General features: G+C 40.5%; 1 pseudogene; it reads left to right on the top strand.

Moving 5' to 3' along the window:
* Positions 1 to 20089, top strand: part of LOC138548266 (vitamin D3 hydroxylase-associated protein-like) — a 614371-nt pseudogene that overhangs the window by 504784 nt on the left and 89498 nt on the right.

Here is a 20089-nt window from a genome sequence, read left to right as displayed (position 1 = left end):
TTGTCATCCATTGCCACTGTCTGACATAACCATTGCTTGCCTTGCAGTGGTTGGGGGGTCCTTCCGGCGTTCCTGTTTCCAGTCTGACGGCACTCTACAACTGTGGCCTCAAAGACTGCACAGGCAGTGATCTTGCTATCTTCCTGTGTGGTACTTGGGAACGGAGGTTCTATAATCTGCACGACCATCAAGTCAGAGCATATACGCACAACACTTTTACATTCACAAAATTTAGTGTGTCACACAATTCATTCTCAACATATAGGGCCTCATTACACGAATGACGGAGAACCATGGCGCTTTTAGCGCCATGGTTTATGCCGGTAAAATACCGGCACCGCCTTTGCGGAAAGGGGAATTACTGCCCCATTCCAAGGAGGTGATTCCCCCTTCCACCATTGCCCTTCCCCATTCCCATTTTTGTCCCATAGGGCATAATGGGAATGGGGAAGGCGCTAATTACGGTACCGCAATTTGCGGTCCCGTAATTAGCTCCCTGGGTCACTTTGCGGGTTGGTTTTTAACGCCTGCAAAAAGCAGGCGTTAAATTCCCCAACCCGCAAAAGGACCTCGTAGTAAGGCAGTAAGGATTTACCGGTACCTGTATTTTACCGGTACCGGTAAATACTTACCGCCATCCGTGTAATGAGGCCCATAGTTCTATATACTTGGCGATTGTTGATTTGTCATTAGCATGAGGTTGAAAAGTAGAAGAATGCTTGGAGGGAAGGAAGATGGAAGTAAATATATTAGTTCCTCAGTACGTTTCTAAATTCAGTCTAAATGTTCTTAAGTCAGAAGACCCCCAGAGCATCTCTTACCTAGTAGGTTATTTTATGTATTGTGGTTCTCCTTACAGTCATTATAACAACGTCTGGATTCCAAGGAGGTTTCTGAAAGAAGTTTACGTGATTTAGTCAGGTCAAATGTTTAGCTGATTGTAACTGTATTGTTTACCACAAGAATGTTTTAGCCTGTTAATAGTTCCCAATTGTATCTCAAGCTTCTGTCTTGACTAATATTCTCACGTTAAATCAATATGTATATATTTTTGTCACATTCCAATTCATCCTATGATTTAAAGATAAGCAATTGGGATAATCCATTCTACAGTCAATAATCTATACAAATCCATTCAAAATTCTCTAAGTGCAGTATGCTTTGGATGGTAAAGCCATCAATACCTGATGGTGTCAGAAAATGTAAAGCATTTTCTGGTTACTACCTCATGGTCTTTGCCAAACACCAATATAAGTTTCATGAAACGTGTAACTTAGTAATGATTGAGGTGTCCTTATCTGAGAGTGGTCGTGTCTTTAATTCTGAAAGTGTAAAGTTTATAACTTTTTAATTGGTTGACTCTGACATCCATATTATCTTCTTATCAACATAGGTTTAGTAGCTTAATAACTCCCAGATTAGAAAAGTTCACAGTAAGAATGGGGGTGTCATTACGTGTGAGAATATCTGTTGTTGCCAATACCGTTAAATTGTTTTCTTGTTAAGTTTCCTCATCTAGTGGTCCAGTTTTTACAAATATATGTACCTGTTAAAGGAATGGTTCGGTCAGAAATATTATTGGCCAAAAAGATGGACAAAAATAAAACAAATATCTAAAATATTTTCTCTATGTAAAGGTTCGAGCAAATGAAGCTCAAACTTTAAAATTGCAATCACTAGGGGGCATCCATTTTGTGAAATGGATGCCGTCTGTGCTTGCGTTTGTGGCACTTGTGAAGCAAAAGACAGCCAGCTGTAGTAAACAAAAGCTACCACTGGGTGGCTTTTGCTTCATTGGTGCCATACTCGGAGGATGGGGGCCAGAGACTACAGGCAGGAAAGCTGCAGCTGCATCTCGGTAAGTGCTATTATTTTTTTTTAAAATAAGCACTAGCTGCGTTTTTTTTTTCTACGTTTTCCGGGCTGGAGGAGCCCGTAAAACTTAGAAATAAAACCGTAGCTTTTAAAAGGTTGTATTTATGTTTGCGGTAGCTTCAGCTTGGAGCCCCTGAACTCCAAGCTGAAGCTGCCGCAAACATAAATACAACTCTGTTGTGTTTCAAAAACGCTGTGGTTTTTCTTTCTAAGTTTCTCAGGCTCCTCCGAGCCTGAGAAACTTAGAAAGAAAAACCGCTGCGTTTTTGAAACACAACGCAGTTGTGTTTCCATGCCGCAGTGTTTCTGCCTACAGCAGCTTTCACTTTGGAGCTCTCGGGCTCCCCATGGTGAGCCCGAGAGCTCCAAAGTGAAAGCTGCTGCAGGCAGAAACACAACGCGGGTGTTTAGAAATGCTGCAGTGTTTCTGCTTTCTGCAGCTTTCACTTTGGGGCTCTCTGGCTCCCCGGGGGGAGCCTGAGAGCCCCAAAGTGAAAGCTGCTGTAGGCAGAAACACAACGCGGGTTTTTAGAAATGCCACAGTGCTTCTCACTGCGGTGGCTTTCGCGTGGAGTCTCCTAGGCTTCCCAACCCTGAGGGAGTGCAGGAGACCTCAAGCGAAAGCTGCTGCAGTGAGAAATACAACCTTTTTGGATTTGTAAATGCTGCAGTATTTACAAATCCAAAAACGTTGTTATTCTGAATGGTTTTCTATCAGGATGGCGGCACTCTGCATTGTGCCACGATCGCCACCGCCCTGAATGTGAATCTTTATGCTGCTTGCACATCTGTGCATTCTCCGAAATAGCGTGACATGTTTCCATGTCATCCTCAATGGCGTTGTTAATTTCTGGGCAAGTAAGTGCAGTATGTGCTCGCTTCTAAATCTTTCATTTTTATGGTTTAGTCCATAGGAAAGCTATACTCGATTAACCAGTCCAATTAATTATTTTGGTGCAAATAATTTGTCTTTATGGTCAAGCTAGTGCTTAGAACCCCGAGTGTAAAGAGAGTCGAGAAAAAAACTATTCTACCATTCCATGGCTGAATAAGAATCATTAAGTGGTAGTGGCTAATGAAGCCCTACAAATCTGTTTGTGAATCCGAAGTCCAATATAAAATTGGTTGGATACGTAGCAGTCTCTTAATTAACCTAAATATTTAGGTCCTAGGTTGCCATAATCCATTTCTGACCATGATTTAAGCTTTGGTGTACCTCAATGGTCTGTCTTCATATGTCCATTAAGTCAAATCCTATATTAATAATTGAAGTTTGTATCATACTAATTCCCATTGTTGGCAAAAGGTGACTATGTCACAATAGAGGCGCATTTTATTGTCTATGTCAAAGTCCTCCGAGATATGAGCAAACTAATCCCATGACGCTCTGTTCTCAAATGTCCATACAGTCAAGTACTATATTAGTCACTTAAAGCTAGTATTTTACTGTTTCCCATTGTTAGTTAAGCAATAAGCCCTGAGCCGCGGGGGCATTACTGAGTCAGGTAATGTCCCCACGGCTTAGGGCTTATTGCTATTAATAAGCCAGCCCGCAAGACCGGGGTACTAATAGCCTTGTTTTTCTGTTCTGAAATGCTACTGCTAATTTCTTATTTTTTTTTTGTCGCCCACTGAGTCTGTTTCCCCTTTCCATAACGGCCATTGGGAGTGGACGCGCTGGGGACAGAAGTGTTCCCAGCACGTTTGTTCCTGAAAAAGGAGAAAAAAGAAGATAAGTGGGGTTGGGAGGGTGGGGAGGGGATTGTTTGCAGAGGAATAGGAGGAAGAAAGAAAAAACGTGCCCTGTTTCGAGCCTCCGCATTGGCTGAGGGGCTGCCACACCCTCTGCCGGTAACAAACAAAGGGAATCCTGAGCGAGGGATTCTGCATCGGGTAAAGCCCCAGCGAGGGCCAATCAGATTGTTACAATCTGATTAACCCTTGGCGGGTACTAATAAAACGTAAACATTTCTTAAAAAGTGGTGCATTTCATTGTTTGTGTTTAAGCCTTCAGAGACTGTTCTTAATAAGCATTCTTGCTTTCTGCTGGCAAAGGGTCTTTTCTTAGTCGCCCAACTTCGGGTCAGGTCTAATGTGTTTTACTCAGAAGAATTTCAGGTCCTCTTTTCTGCCTTCAGGGTGTTTCGTTTGACGATGCTCTGCTAATGCACTTTTACATTTTGCTGATGTCGGGTTTCCCAGGTGCTCTCTTATCCTTAGTTCATGAATGGTACTGCTCATATATATGTTATTATATATGCATACATTCACATATATTACCTATGTCGTTTTACAGTTGATCCTGTATTGTCATTACTTTTCCATTGGTTGCAGTGTAGTTACGGATGTTGTTAAAAGCCTGTTTGCACATATTACAACTACTACATTTGTAAAAACCCATTATCGGTTTGCAAGTTAGACTGGTTTGTTTTTTATGTTCACTTGTGTCCATGAAGCTTGGATTTAGCTTGGTACCGATGGTAGGTGCTTTGGTGTAAGTCATGGTCGGTCTTTCAGAGATTAATCCCCTAGGTCTGCATCTATATCATAGTTGGTGCCAGTTCTTTTGAAAGCTTTTCCAAACTGTCCTATTGTTTTCAGAGAATTGTGTGATCATTCTCAGTTTGTCCCCATCTGATTTGGTTTCTCTATGTTTAGATGTCAGTAATTCCTTTCTGTTTTCCAATTGACCTTGTTTTTGGCTTTTGTGAGGCAGTTTTTGGGATACGCTTCTGTTAGGAACCTATCCTCAATGAGTGCGCCTTCTAGATCATATGTCTGATTATTGCTGGAATTTCGCCTGGCTCTTGTGAACTCACCCATGGGTATGTTTTCAATAGTACTCTTTAAATGGCACCTGTTGGCTTGCAGTGTTGCATTGACCGTTGTTTTCTTTTTACAAAAGGTCCTGGTTTGTAGGGACACTCTGCATTTTCTGGATGTGGAATTTAGTCACAGACAACAAGATATTGACAATCCTCTTTAGCAAACCCACCGACAGAAAAAAACCTCTTGCATTGGATGAGCTTTCATCCTCTAAATATACTGATGATCCTACCATATAGGCAATTTTTCAGAATTAAAAGGAATGTTAGTGATCCAGAGGAATGCAATGTGGAGTTTGATAAAATGGTGAGAATGTTTGAATACAGGGGTTATTTGAGGAGCAGTTTAGAGACAGCAGTCGAGAAAACAAGGAACCAAAGAAGAACAGTATTACGCGAAAAAAAACTAAGAGGACTACTCTGCCACTAGTATTTGTGTTCACATTTAGCATACAGAGCAACAAAATAAAACGGATCATTAAGAAACATTGGGACATACTACAAAATGATGCAAAAACTAAGGATCTACTTCCTGAAACACCAGTATTCAACTTTCAAAAGGAGTGAGAATCGTAGGGACATGCAAATCAACACAAGAGAAAAGGCACCAAACATTAACATGACAGACAGGAAGTGCACCTATCCTTGACTAAGTTGTGGCAACTGCAATAGCGTGCTCAAGGGTCTGTATGTTTTCCATCTCCGTACGGGTGAACGTATACAGTTGAGACATTTTGCTACTTGTTTTTAATGAGAATGTGATTTATTTTATCAGGTGCCCTTGTGGCATGTAATATGTGGGAGAGATCAAATGACTGGCTAAATTCAGATGGAACAAGCATACATCTTGTATAGGAACCAACAACAGGCATTCATCAGTATCAAGACATTCTTTTGAACGTGGACAACAATTGCACAGCTGAGGTTTCAAATCCTGGAAGAAATGGCTACAAAGGAATTCAGAGTTGATATTGCGAGGAAAAGGACAAAAAAGAGAGGCCTTCTGGATTAACAGACTGGAGTCCCTGATACCAAATAGCATGAACGAAGAATTGGATTTGCAATGTTGCTTATGAATGTAAATTAAGTATGTAATATACAATATGGTCTTACTGCGTCTAGCAATGGTTCACTGTTCTATGTATTTATTGATATTTCACAATGTGGTGTCCAGTCATTTGGTCGAAAATAAAAGATCGAATGACCATTTGGTCGAATACCAATTGGTCGAAAAAAAAAGGTCGAATTTTTTTATTTATTTATTTATTTATATATATTTTTTTGTTTCGGGTAAAAAAAAAATAATAAAGAAAAAAGGGGGGTTGGGGGGAACCCCCCCATAAAAATAAAATCGAGAATTTGAGAATTTTTTCGACCATTTGGCATTCGACCAAATGGCATTCGATCATTTGGTTTTCGACCAAATGACTGGTAACCTCACAATGTATTGGATAATATTAGACTAGTTTCAACAATTGTAAATTGCCATATTTCAGTTATGTTTCATTTAACCAGAAGATGGGTACAGTGAACGTTTTCAGTACCCATTTCTATGGAACAGTATTTTCTATTCTGGTTTTTCTTCCTGCAATTTATGGTTTTAGATTTTTTTTTTTTGCTATGAGTAGCCCCTGCTTGATCGAATTGGTACCTCTGGGATATCACTGGACTGGTTTTCAGACCCTAAATGATATTTATCTTATTTGAGACAAGGGTATTGTTTGCTTTACAGGAGGATGTCAACGGAATTGAATGTAGAGTAAGTTTGGTGTTTCATAGGAGTTTTGGAATCACTCACTCGATGAATTAGGTGTGGCATTATGGTGTACATGCTTTACCATTAGCTCATGATTGAGGGTGAGCAATAGGAGAGGCCATTAACTGATTTACTGTTGGCAGATGTTCATGGATCCGGTTTGTGATCCACACACTTTGCATCCCCATTTAAATTGAATGTAGGTTAGTCAAGAATGAGTTCTGCATGATTAGTTGTCACGTGACTAGTTTTCACATGATTACTGTAACTTAATAGGACTAACTTGGAGGACCCGGGTGACAGATGCTAGGATGCGTGTTGGAAGGATTGATTAGAAGGAGAGAGGTAAAATGGAGGAGATTAACGTGAGTAATTTTGGTGCAGGCTAATTTCAACAGCAGATACTGATGGTGTGTTTCTGCGTTTTTCTTTGTTGCTGTTTAGAGCTGTTTAGAGTTGCTTCAGCTTTCTGGAACATATATTTTAATGATTATGAAGATTTAGAAGCGGGTCACTTGGATGTGCGCCACTCATGTTTACCAGCTAAGCCAGGTACTGTTTCTAGGTCCCCAAGCTAACTGTCACACAGAGGGTGCAATTGTTGGCAACATGGTTTAATATGGTGATAGTTTCTTTCAGCTAAAACTGATACTGTTTTTCTCCAGGCTATTTGTTACACAGAGGGTGCAATTGTTGACAACACGGTTTAATCAGGGACATGATGGTGGTTTGCATGAGAACGGCACGGTTTGCAGAGGTGATTCACTCTGATAGACACGACAAAAAAGGGTGGGCTTAATATAATGATTTATAGGGAGTGATTTAAGAGTATTTAGAAACATCTTCTAACATCCTAACAATCTTTTCTCTTCTCTTTTTTTTCCTTTTTTCTTTACTTTTTTTTCATTGGTTTTTTGTTCATGGTTTTATCATCCTTATTCCTATATACATCAATACTTTTGTGACACGATAGTTGATTATAAAATAATGTGATGGAATTTTCTTTTTCTAATGATGATGTCCTGGTTTGAACTGGGACAACTATGGAATTTAATCTTATGGTGTACTTAGGTGATGATGGCTATGGACACACCTATGTCTCTGGGTGATTTATACAAATGACTTGGTTAATGATTAATTAAATAAAAAGTTTATAAATCTATTTGTTTTGAGGATGGACGATCCATTTTTTGGCAAAGGATACAGAGTGGAATCCCTATTGAAATAAACACAAAGCTGGTTTTTTTCAGGAGATATCAGAGCCAGTAACATCATTTATAACAGATTAATTAATAAAGGAATAAAGTAGCAATGCCTAAATTGAATGTTTTTCTAGACTTTGATCTAGACTAAGGCTGTGCAACCTGCTCCATAGACTTCTTGGCATTGGTCCACATTCCTGGTTTGTAGGGACCCATCTTCTATGTAGATGTATATGTTCAAGAAGTTTACCATTGTGCTGCTCTTTTCAAGTGCAAATTGTAAGCCAAAGGTGTTCTGGTTTAGGTATTCACATAATTCTTCTTCATTGCCATTCCAGATGATCAGAATATTGTCAATGTACCTTTGCCAGTGTATCACTTTACTTAACAGTGTGGGGCATACATAAGCATGTTCATTTCAAGGTCGCCCAGAAACAAGTTTGTACATAGGATTATTAAACAGAAATATGTTGTTATTCAGTACAAAGCCCAACAGTTCATTTAACATTTCTACAAATTGATAGTAAGATACTGAAACTGTCATGATTCGCTGTTTCCGCCCCTTTTGGACTTCATGGTCCATCATGCACCGCAACGTCGTATCTGCTATCCTACCAACATGGCCGACACCAGAGGAACGCTGCTGTTTAGTGTTTAAGAAAGACTTGTTGCTTGCTAGAAAACAGGCACATCCCCGTGGCTCTGCGCGTCTCAATACTAACTTTTTGATTACCCCGGCAAGTGCGTTCCTAACTTCCCTATTTCTTCGGTGTTACTCCTCCGATAGTTATCGGTCCCAAATTCCTTCTTGGTGTGCTTAATTTGCTCCCGGTGCTCCCGCCTGAGGGTCCGCTTGCTCCTCTACCTTCCCGGGCCTTCGCTCCAGTCCTTCTGTGCTCGCACACTGCTTGCTGCACAACGTGAGCATCGCCACTCCTCCCTGGTTACTAGATCCATCCGGACACTGACTGTTACTCACCTTATCATCCTGGAATACAACACAGGACAAACAGGTGAGACAAGGGGCAGAGTGTGACAGAAACGTTTCTGTAGGTGTAGGTTTGATCTATTGTGTTTAGAGCCAGTGTATGATCAATACATCTTTATAAGGCCTGGACATCCATGGTGGCCATTATATAGTTTTCCTCCCACTCTATTTTGCTTTAATTCTCAATGTCCCTTGTGTATGAATCTAGTTTGTATACCTATGGTCCGATGATGTTATCAATGTATTTGGACATTGTTTCTGTAGCTCAACCTATGCCACTAACAATGGATCTGACATCTGGTAAATCAATGTACTCCTTGTGGATTTTAGGGAGAAAGTACATTGTTGGTATTTTAGGTTTGCTGATTACCAGAAATTATCTTAAATCATCATTGAGCAGAAGCTTGCTGTGCCATTTGCATTCTGGAGTTGTAAGATTTAGCACTGTGCCGTAGACATAGCTTCTGCTAATTTCCTTGTAGCAGCCTGGCTTATTCAGATGTGAGTAGGCCATTTTGATGTAATCTCTTTTGTTTAGAATTACATTTCCCCTATTGTCTGCCTCTTTGATGATAATCTACATGTCTTTTGTTAAGTCTTTGATAGCTAATTATTCTTTTGGGTTTAGGTTCTTAGTGCCCTTCTTGTTGGTCTTGTGCTCTTATTTGCCCATTCTTCTATCAATGTCATTGAGCACAGCCTTATGGAAGGTGTCTATGCAATTGCCCTGTTGGATGATGGGAATGAATTTGGATTTTGGTTTGAGTTCACTCTCCTTCATTATACTGCTGTGGATTTCCAGGTGGTCAATCAAATAATTCTCTGGTATTTCCAAGTTATCTTCCAGAGATAGGAGCATTTTTTGTGTCCTTGATGATGTTGATCGTTACGTCACTGATGTGTGGCATTGTGGTTACTTCTTCTCAAACTGGATCTTTATTGTGGAAGAATTTTTTTAGCTTAAGTTTTCTTACAAATTTGAAGGTGTTAATTTGGAGTTTAATATAATCCATGCCCTTATCCGGTGTGAATGATAAGTCTTTGTTCAGTGCCTGTATTTCTGTTTCGCTTAGTGCTCTGTCTGATAGGTTTAATACCAGATGTATCTCCTTTTTGTTCCTTCCCTTCTGTATTCCAATTGTGTTCTCATTCCTGTTTTGTTTCCCACTTCCGCTCTCTCTCCTCCAAGCTCCACCTCTACAACCTCTGGTATGGTCCTTGAAGTTAAAGTACCTTGTTCTATTGGAACCTGAAATCGGGTTTGTTACTCACGATAGTACCACGTTGTTTGTTAAAAAAAAAAAACCTTGGTTATTCTAAGATTGTCGGTTTGGTTCATATTGAATATCGGCTGATTTTCTCCTTCACTTTCTACATCTGTGCTTGTTGTTGATGTTTCTGGAGTGCTATTGCGAGATGATGGTATGTTGCTGTCATCATATTTCTGCTGGAAGGTGAAGACTCTATCCTATCTGTAATCTGTTGCCCCTTGATGTTTCACATGTTTTTTTAGTTTAACCATGTATTGATGATGTATCAGGATGGCATCCATTGTCTTATCATTTTTAATTTTGGTGGCTTCTGGTGCATCCATTTCCTATATCTTTCTCTATTTTTTCCATTTCTATTTCTATTCTTTTATGTTTTCTGTCTGCATGCTGTGTGAGCAGACCACCATCTTCTTTGAACTTGTATTCATGTTGCTTTCTCCTTCTTCTGCTAGGTCTGAGTTTGATGTTATTAAAGTTTGGAAATATCAGAATTCGTAAACCCTGCTGCAACTGATCGTCTTCTAAATAGTTCTGCATTGATAATAATAATTAATAATAATTTAGCATTTATATAGCACTATGAACCCTCATGTATCTGAGCGCTGCTTATTATTACCCACGGTGTGTGGTGCTCATTTATCAACCTCGGAAGGTTGAAAGGCTGAGTTTGGCCCTGCCGGGATTTGAACCTGAGTCAGCAGTCTCTGCACGGATGTCAAAGCGAGCGCTCTACTCGCTGTGCTATCGGACCAACATATGCAATCTCGTAGTATTTGTTTATTTCTCTTATCGATAGTCTTCTTAAATTCAATAATTTATCGCACAAATTCTCTGTGTTTGTTATTCTGTTTCTAAAAGCATTGTCTGTGCTACCCTTTGCCGTTGTATCCTCCTCTCTGTTGAAATTTTTCTTAAGTATTCTGTAAAAGTGCATTAGCAGAACCTTGGCAAAAGGAACACCCTGATGACAGAAAAGAGGCTGTGAAATTCTTTGGAGTAAAACACATTAGACCAGACCCAAGGATGGGTGATGAAGAAAAGACCCTTCGCCAACAGGAAGCAAGAATTACACGCTTCTTAAGAACCATTGCTGAAGGCTTAAACACAGACAATGAAATCCACCACTTTTTAGGAAACGCACACTTTTTTACTAACAATGAAAAACAGTAAAATACTAGCTTTAACAGTGTAATCCAGTACTTGACTGTATGGAGATTTGAGAAGAGAGCATCATGGAATTAGTTGTCTCATATCTTATATCTCGGAGGACTTTGACATAGAAATGCGCCTCTATTATGAAATATTTACCTTTCACCAGCAATGGGAATTAGTATGATTCCAACTTAAATGATTAATATAGGATTTGACTATATGGACATATGAAAACAGACACCAAAGATTAAATCATGGCTGGAAATGGATTATGGAAACCGAGGAACTAAATAATTTAGATCCTTTAAGAGACAGCTACATATCCAAACACTTTTATATCGCACTTCGACATGGCTGTTTTGTTTTGGATTCACAAACAGGTTCTTAAAGGTTAATCAGCCACTGGCACTTAATGATTCTATTCAGGCACAAAATGGTCTTTTCTGGCCTATCGTTAAACACGTTGTCATGCAACGCACAAATAACGCACAGACCTGTAACAAGCATGAAGATTCACATTCAGGAAGGCGGCAAACGTGGAAACACATGGAGCATCGCAATCCTGAAAGAAAAACAGAAAGAGCAACACTGCATCCTAATAAGGTTATTAACTATAGCAGACTGATACCTGGCGGTACTTAACTACAATCAGATTATACACTTGCCTAAACCATTATCCTAGCAAGGGCACTAACCAAACATGTATTACCACTAACAGGTACATCTATTTGTAAAAACTGTACCACTAGATGAGGAAACTTAACAAGAAAACGCAATTTAAGTGGACTGGCATCAACCGATATTCTCACAGGTAATGACAACCCCATTCTTACTGTGAACTTTTCTAATCTGGAGGTTATAAAGCGAATAAAAAAGATGATATGGATGTCAGGGGCAACCAATTTAAAAGTTACAAACTTTACACTTTCAGAACTGAAGGCACAGCCACTCTCAGATAAGGACACCTCAATGAGTACTAAGTTACAAGTTTCATGGTTGGCAAGGGCCATTAGGTACTAACCAGAAAATGCTTTTAATTTTCTTACACCACCAGGTATTGATAACATCACCATCCAACAATAGGGCACTTTAGGAATTTTCAAGGGATATATATAGAATATTGACTGTAGAATGGATGATCCCAATTGCATAACTTTAAATGATAGGATGAATTGGAATGTGAACAGAAATGTATACATATTGGCTTAACGCTTGCATATTAGTTAAGGCAGCAACTTGAGATACAAAGAGGAACTATTAACAGGCTAAAACTTTCTTGTTGTAAACAATACCAGTTACTACCAGCTAAACCTTTGATCTGACTAAATCACATAAACTTCTTTCAGAAACCACCTAGGAATACAAACTTTGTTATAGCAACTGTAATGAGAATCACAACATGTGACATAACTTACTAGCTAAGAGATGCTGTAGGAGTCTTTTGACCTAAGCAAGTTTAGACTGAATTTAGAAACATACTGAGTAACTAATATATTCATTCTGCCCTCCAACCTTTCCTCCACTTTTCAACCTGATACTAATGATGAATCTACAATCGCCAAATATATAGAACTATATGTTGAGAATGAATTGTTTGACATACTAATGTTTGTGAATGCAATAGAGTTGTATGTAAAGGGAAAAAAGGAAAAAGTGAATATCGTAAATGAGACAAAACAGATGGAATTTTAAACTTACACCCATACATTTCTGAGTAAGATAGGTTATCTGAATATTAACCGAGCAAATGACACACAGCTAATGGCTATGTATACTATACACTAAACCCACAACTGGGTAGTTGTAAATTTAAAATATTGTGCTTTGAAATAGCCCAGGCAAGGGTGAAACAATAGCATACATGTTTTTAATGTGGCGTTAACCCCTGATCCGGCGGTTAGGATCGGGTGTTAAGGCCATTAGCACCCCAGGTCACGAAAGTGGTAATCCGGGGCGCTAAAAAAAAGGGATTTCCCTTGTTCAAAGGGATGCTGCACACGTCCCATTGAATGAGGGAAAATCCTTAAGAAAGATGGCTGCCATGGAAAGGGAAGGCAAGGCTCCATAAGGAGCCCATCGTCCCTTTCCATGGCGGCCTGCGGGATGCAAGGAAAAGGAGCAGATGCAAAAGCGGATTTCACCGACGCTGAATAAATGTAAGTAAGGGGTGGGCAAAAGGATTAAAAAAAGAACAGAGGGGTGGGGGTGCCGCGTTCCAAGCTGTCAGGCAGCTTGGAACACGGGCATGTACCAGCGGATGAAGCCCGCGTTCCTAGCCATCTGATTGGCTGGCTCTCCCCACCCGGGTGCTAATTTCGCAAAATGTTGCTGATATTTTGAAACTAGCATGATTTCCTGCAGTATTTCACAAAACATGGGAAAGTGAAATTGCCCATTTATATATATGTCTGTATGTATCCTGGTTATTTTATTTTTAAATTACATTTCTTTGTACCTTTTAGATCAGTTAAGAAACTATGGGCACACCAGAAGGAACAGCAGGTATGTTGAGTTGAAAAACCCTCCCCGATATCATTTCTACATCACTGATGTGTTTTAAGTGGTTCTGTATTCAAATAATGTTGGCACATCAATGTATGTCAGCAGAGAGCCATCAAATCTAGTGTGGAAAAATGAGGCCATTAATAACAGTCATCTGAACCAATGCCTTCACATGCCCCATGTTTGTTCCCTTTTAATGAACTCCTAAGAAAGTTATACCTACCCAGAGTAAACACAGCCATGGAGAGACACTGATTTTACTGAGACTGCAGCAATCCGGTGAAAGCTACAGAACAATGGATAGCAGCCTTTAGAACTTTATAAGTGACCTGCAAGCTTGGAGCATTTCAAGACGAGATGATCAAAGATCAACTCATGGTTCACACCAGCAACCAACATGCACAATATCACCTATGGCTGCCTTTCAAACCAACTTTAGATGTAGCCGTCTTGGCTAAGGGAGATCATGATTTGGATTGACACCTTAGGAAAGGGAAAGATGCAAATACAAGTCAAATACAAGTCAACAGCTCATCCACAATGCCCAATCACATCTGTGCACTCATTAAGGAAAGAAAACCGGAAAGGCAAATACAATCAAGCAACACCAACTGCAGTGCAGGAAAAAAGGATCGGCAACAACAGAGGTCTGGGCAATGGTTGTTTGAGATGAGGCAGTGCGACTCACAACTCTAGTAGTTGACATTGAAAAGCATGGGGGAATAAATGTGGGTCATGTGGGCGGATGAACCACTTTGTCCAGGCTTGCTTACAACACAAGCAATCCAAAACGGGTAGTGTCAGAGGAATACTGGGAACCAATGTTGCCAACATCGAGGAATTGGATCAAGTACCACTGGACGAAGATGATATCATGAATCACTTTACGAATACAGAAATGTGATTGAGGACCCGTGAGAAGAATCAGGGCCTCCTAGGTCTGCTAGAGGAATACGAATATACAGAGAAACTTCTTGCTCACTCTTAATTACAGTAATATTGATAGAACTGTAAGCAGAAGCATTATAATGTAGCCTGGGAAATCTAGCACCAATCACGTTTTCACCAACTGAATATTCAGGACACTGCATACAAATAGTAAGATATTTTAAAGTTGAAATGTGTCAAAAACATCAGAGAGGTTGAGTAGAACCAGAAGGCTGGGGTGGCTGTCAAGGATGTTGAGGGCATCACCGACCACCTATATGGTTGCTGTTTCCGTGCTGCATCTGGATCTGAACCCAGATGGGTGGGTCTGAGCTCGGATGGGTAGGTCTGGAGGAGATTGTTGGTGTCAATTTGTTTCTGCAGTTGTGTGGCTACTGCTTTCTCGATGATCTTACCTAGGAAGCAAAGATGGGCGATGTGGTGATAGTTACCTAGGTTTTTGGCATCCAGAGTGGGTTTCTTTATTGGGGGAAGATCTGTCCTGTTTTCAGGGTTGATGCGAAGGTGCCTTGAGTAAGGAAGCTGTTGATGATCTCCAGGCAAGGAAGGAAAGCTTCTGTGAGGAGGGTCTTGAGGATGGATGCTGGGAGGATGTTATCTGTATATGATGTGGCTTTGAGGGCAACCAGGGTTTATACCAGGTCCTCCGTAAAAAGTGTCTTGAATGTTTTCTAGTGTGTGGAGATTTTACGAGGAGGTATATGAGGTGGGTTTGTGGATGCAGAGCTGGCATCTATGTCATGGCGTATCTTGCTAATTTTGTCAATGAAGGTGTTGATGGTGGTGGATTTTTCAATGGAGTGTGGTATGGCAGAGTTGGGTAGTGGGTTGACACGGTGCTTGACTGCTGTGAACAGTGCTCTGCTTTTTTTGTTGGAGTCTGCTATGGTATTGTGATAGTAGGAGGCTTTGGCTGTTTTGATTAGTTGTTGGCGGGTTGCTCTTAGTTCCTTAAGGAGAGCCAGGCCGATGCAGTCTTGAGTGGTTTCTCTTGTCTCCTGATGACACTTTTGCTGAGGTTGAGTTCTTGCGTCTACCAGGATGCTGAGGGTTTTGTTTGCAGGAGCGTTGCTTCAGAGGCATGTGTTGCTCAATGGAGGCTGAGAGGGTGTGCTGAGTGCTTTCAGTAGAGAGTGGTGTTATATAGTGTGCATAGTTAAAGTGCCAACAATGTATATAGTTACAGCCTTACATGTGTAACCCTGCAGCAGCTGGTGACATCACAGAGAATCTTATGATATTAGAATGTTAGGATACAAATATGTGCCAGTTGGAAGCTGTTGAGGGATGAGGATGGCTGCAACCCTATCTTGTCTACACTAAAGTCTGTTTGCTTACCTGCATTCTGACTAATGTGATCTATCATTTGGTGATGCGCTGAACCACTGTTTGGGCTGCAGCAGAAGGAGACAGCGGTGAACCCACATTGTGGAGAATCAAGCTGGCTGTGCTTTAATTATACAGTGATCTGAATCCAAAAGGTGAGAGTGCAGAGCCTAAGCGACCAGATCCGCTCCGAAGCAAAATTGAGCTCCTGTGCTGGGATTTTGGTGGGGAGCACCAACAGAGTGCGCGCCTCCGGCAGTCCACCACAGGTACTGGCACGTGTGTCACCCAGTAAGCCTACAGATGCCGAGCAGTGTGAGGTAGTGAAAGTGCTGAGGCTTACCCTGCATTTACCATGTACTTACCCAGGTACTTGGAACAATGTTGATTCTGCCACACAGCATAAGAACCCGTGCCCCTGATGTAAAAAAGAGATTTATTATTATTCGGATACAAAAATGCCTCCACCAGAGCTAGATTAGTACTACCGCACGGACTATGCACAAGACTCAGAGCGAGTGTTCCGTGGGTGGCGAATACGACATTAATGAAAAGAACATGAGCATGTTGGGTACATTACCTAGGCATTATTTTAGGAGGTTTCCAGGGCAACCGCTCTCACCGTAGTGCGAAGTAGTCCACACTGCATTTTCCTCATCCAGTACCATATTGATCTGTGGACGAGGACAACTCTAGCACACGCAGATTTGCTACGATTATACAAATATTCACATCTACTGGGATGATGGTACACACAGACATTTTAAAGCTCATAGTTACGTTTTAAAAAAAAATGAAAAGTGACCAAACTTCTTTAAGTTGCAAATGCTCAACAAGGAGCACAAACCAAAATAAGTGCAAGCCCTAAAGAAGGTCATACAAATGCAGTAGTGCATCAAACACACACAAGGTGCATAAAAAGAAAAAACTATGGCGAATATTCCTGGCTCGGCATTCTTCCTGCTTCAAACCTGTCATCAGATGAAAGGACCGGAAGGAGTATTTTTTTAAAATACATACTTACAGTTTATGGTCCCAGTTACACCTTGGAGAGAAAGGATACTCTCCTATATCATTGTTTCGGCGATGGAGGTCAGGAAGTATCAAAGAGACTTCTTGAACCAACGCTGGAAGGAAGCGTGAATTTAAGTTCATTTGACAAAAGTGTTTTGAAATTGGATGAACACTATGAAGTGAAAAAGATGATTCTTGCAAGGTATAGGTGTGTAGGTATAGAACCGAGTAAACGTGAGGGCATTGAGGATTTTCTCAGAGCATTAAGGCTATTGGCTGTGAATTGTCAGTTCAAGCCGTGTCACCAGTAGGAGCACCTTGGGGATCAGCTAATGATCAAATGTGCTGAGGACAAAGTGCGACAGGAGCTGTGGAAGGAAAAAAGATCCTGATCTTGACAAAGAGACAGAAATAGCCAAAAATGTAGAACACACTGCGTCTTGCGTCCAAGAGTTGGTCACAGAAAACAAAACTGGATCAGACAATTTCAAGTGTCCCTTGAGCAGAATGAAACTAGTTTGGTTTGAAAAGATAGACCAGGGAGTAAAACCCTAGCGAGAGGAGAAAATGCACATAATGGAGACAAGAAAAATGACAGATACAAAAGAAGAGATAAAGAGACCGATATAAACAAAAAAGAGCTAAAGGTTTTCCAAGAAACTGAAGGGACATGTCCGGCAGTCGTGGAGGGTCTCGATACTTTAGTGGTTGCTATAGATGTGGAAGCTCTGAACATTTTGAAAGAGACAGAATGTACAGCGCAGCACGTTCAAAGTAGGCACTGTGGGAGAAGAGAATACATATCGAAGTGCTGTAGGTTTTGGAGTGGGAATGTGGGGATGATAGAAATCCATTGTGAGGACTATGAGGGTGTGTAGGAAGGGTTGAATGTCATACAAGTAGTGCATGCCATGTGTGAAATTAAGATTAAAAAAAAAAAAACTTTGATCAGTGGTAATGGTTCATTCATTGAAATGCTAGTTGACGGTGGTGCAGACTATACTTTGATTAGTAAGAAATCTTGGGAAGAAATGTTATCAAAGTGCAAATTGAAAGAAGCCAGGATAAAATCCAATGCATATGGTGAACATTCAATAACAATAATTGGAGAGTTAGATGCAGGGTTGTCATTTAAAGGGAAGTCCACCACCAGCAAAATATGTGACACATCTAGGTGGGCATTTATTTTCATGGAGCTGTAAGGCAGACCTTGGAATGAAGCTGGATCCCAATGGTAAAGAACAAGTGCATAACGGATATAACATGGTAACAATTGACTCACATGAAACTGCCAGAAAGGAGGACTGTAAGGAGTTGAATGAGGAGCAGGTAGCCAAGTGGGCTTCAAATGATTCGAGTCAGATGTCGGGTGATTAAAGAGATTTATTCACAGGATCAGGCTCAAGAAGAATGCTGTTCCTTTGGTTGTGAAACTTAGAACTGTACCTATAAAATGTAAAAGAGAAGTGGAATTAGAAATTGAAAGGATGCTTAGGGAACTGGTCAATAAGACTATGTATTGATCTCAGACGCTGAAAGAATTCCCTTAGCAAAACTTGACGAGATGATTACTGATTTGAGTTATTCCCTGCTGGACATCACATCTGCTTACCATCAGATTAGGATACAGCTTGTCTCTCATAACATACTTACTTTCATTACACATATTGGTTTATATTTGTTTATTCAAATGTGTCAGGATACCGTTTGAGCTGATATCGGCAGCTAGTGTCTTTCAACGAGTGATGCACAATATTCTAGGTGAACTTAATGCTGTAAAGTTTTACCAGGATAATATTCTGATGTGGGGAAAAGAGAAAGATGAACATGACAAAATGTTGGAACAGGTGCCGAAGAGGTTTGAGGTGGCGGGTATGTCCCCGACTCTGTAAAAATGCAAATTTGGTATGCCACAAGCAGATCATTTGGGTTACAGTTTGTTGGGAGATGGTGTTCATCCAAAGTTGAGCACAGCGAGATCCATAATGAAATGAAATCACCTAAAAACAGAGCTGAAGTGTCATCCTTTCTGGGGATGATAGAGTAGTATGCCAAGTTTGTTAAACATGTAGCAAGTAAAACAATGAATATGCAAAAATCGAGGAGAAAAGACGTGACATTTGAGTGGCATGAGAGATATGAGGAGGACTTTGTGAGAATTAAGAAGGACATCACTAGGGCCCTAGAGTTACAAGGCTTCATGGAAAGTGAATTTACTTGTGTATGCTCATGTCTTAGAAGTTGGTCTGGGGAGTGTGCTAATGCAAGAGGATGGCAGTGGCTTGCACACTAATGCATATGCCTCCAGGGCAGTTAAGGAGGTGGAAAGGCAGTATTCAGTGATTGAACAGGAGGCATTGGCAGTGTTGTGGCTGATAACAAAGTTCACAGTGCATTTGTATGGTAGAGATTTTACCATTAAAACAGACCATAGCCTTTGGTTGAAATTTGTATTGAAGAAAGACTTAACAGAGTATCAAGGAGAATTTCCAGAGGGATAACAAGGTTGCTATGTCTTGAACTTGTTGTAAAACATGTAAATGTGAAGGATAATGTTGTGGCCAATTCATTGCCAGATGCCCTCTTGTTGAAAGTGTTGAGCTGGATTTCTTGACAGATGAGGAGATTAAGGATCTCTTTGCTGTGGAAAAGTCATTACGTGGAGGGGACTGGTGTAAGATTTGTCAAGATGACAAATTATATCAAGAGGTGAAGAGGACGGTGGGAATGAGATGGAGCCTGAACAATGATCAAGAATTGGGTGATCAACTCAAGGAATTCAGAAATGTGAAGGAGGCCATTAGTGTTGCAGATGACTTTATGTGCAGAGGTCAGATATTATTGGTTCCTGATGGAATGTGAGAAAAGGTGGTGGATATAGGGCATGTTGCACATATGGGCATCTGTAGAGACAAAAACCCTCATAAGAATGGATTTTTAGTGGCCTGGTTGGACAGGTTTGGTGAGGCAATGATTAAACAGTGCAAATAGTGTGATAATAGTGACAAGATATTAGCGATGAGAACTCTGCCCACGATGGTACCACAAGCACCCAGAATTCTGTGGGACAATATCACTGTGGATTTTTTGGGGCCTCCTGTGGCAGCAAGGACTCAGTTAACATGCACGCCTATTTTAAATGATTCCTTAAATTAGATTTATGTACGTAGCAAAAAATGCTTTTAATAAATTTAAGGTGCAGGGGAGATAACAGTCAACCCTGGCATATG

The sequence above is a fragment of the Ambystoma mexicanum genome, chromosome 1q (genome assembly GCF_040938575.1).
Source record: "Ambystoma mexicanum isolate Mex_15411 chromosome 1q, UKY_AmexF1_1, whole genome shotgun sequence".
Lineage (NCBI taxonomy): Eukaryota > Metazoa > Chordata > Amphibia > Caudata > Ambystomatidae > Ambystoma > Ambystoma mexicanum.
Note: the sequence above shows the minus strand (reverse complement) of the source record. Positions and strands in the feature narration are given on the sequence as shown.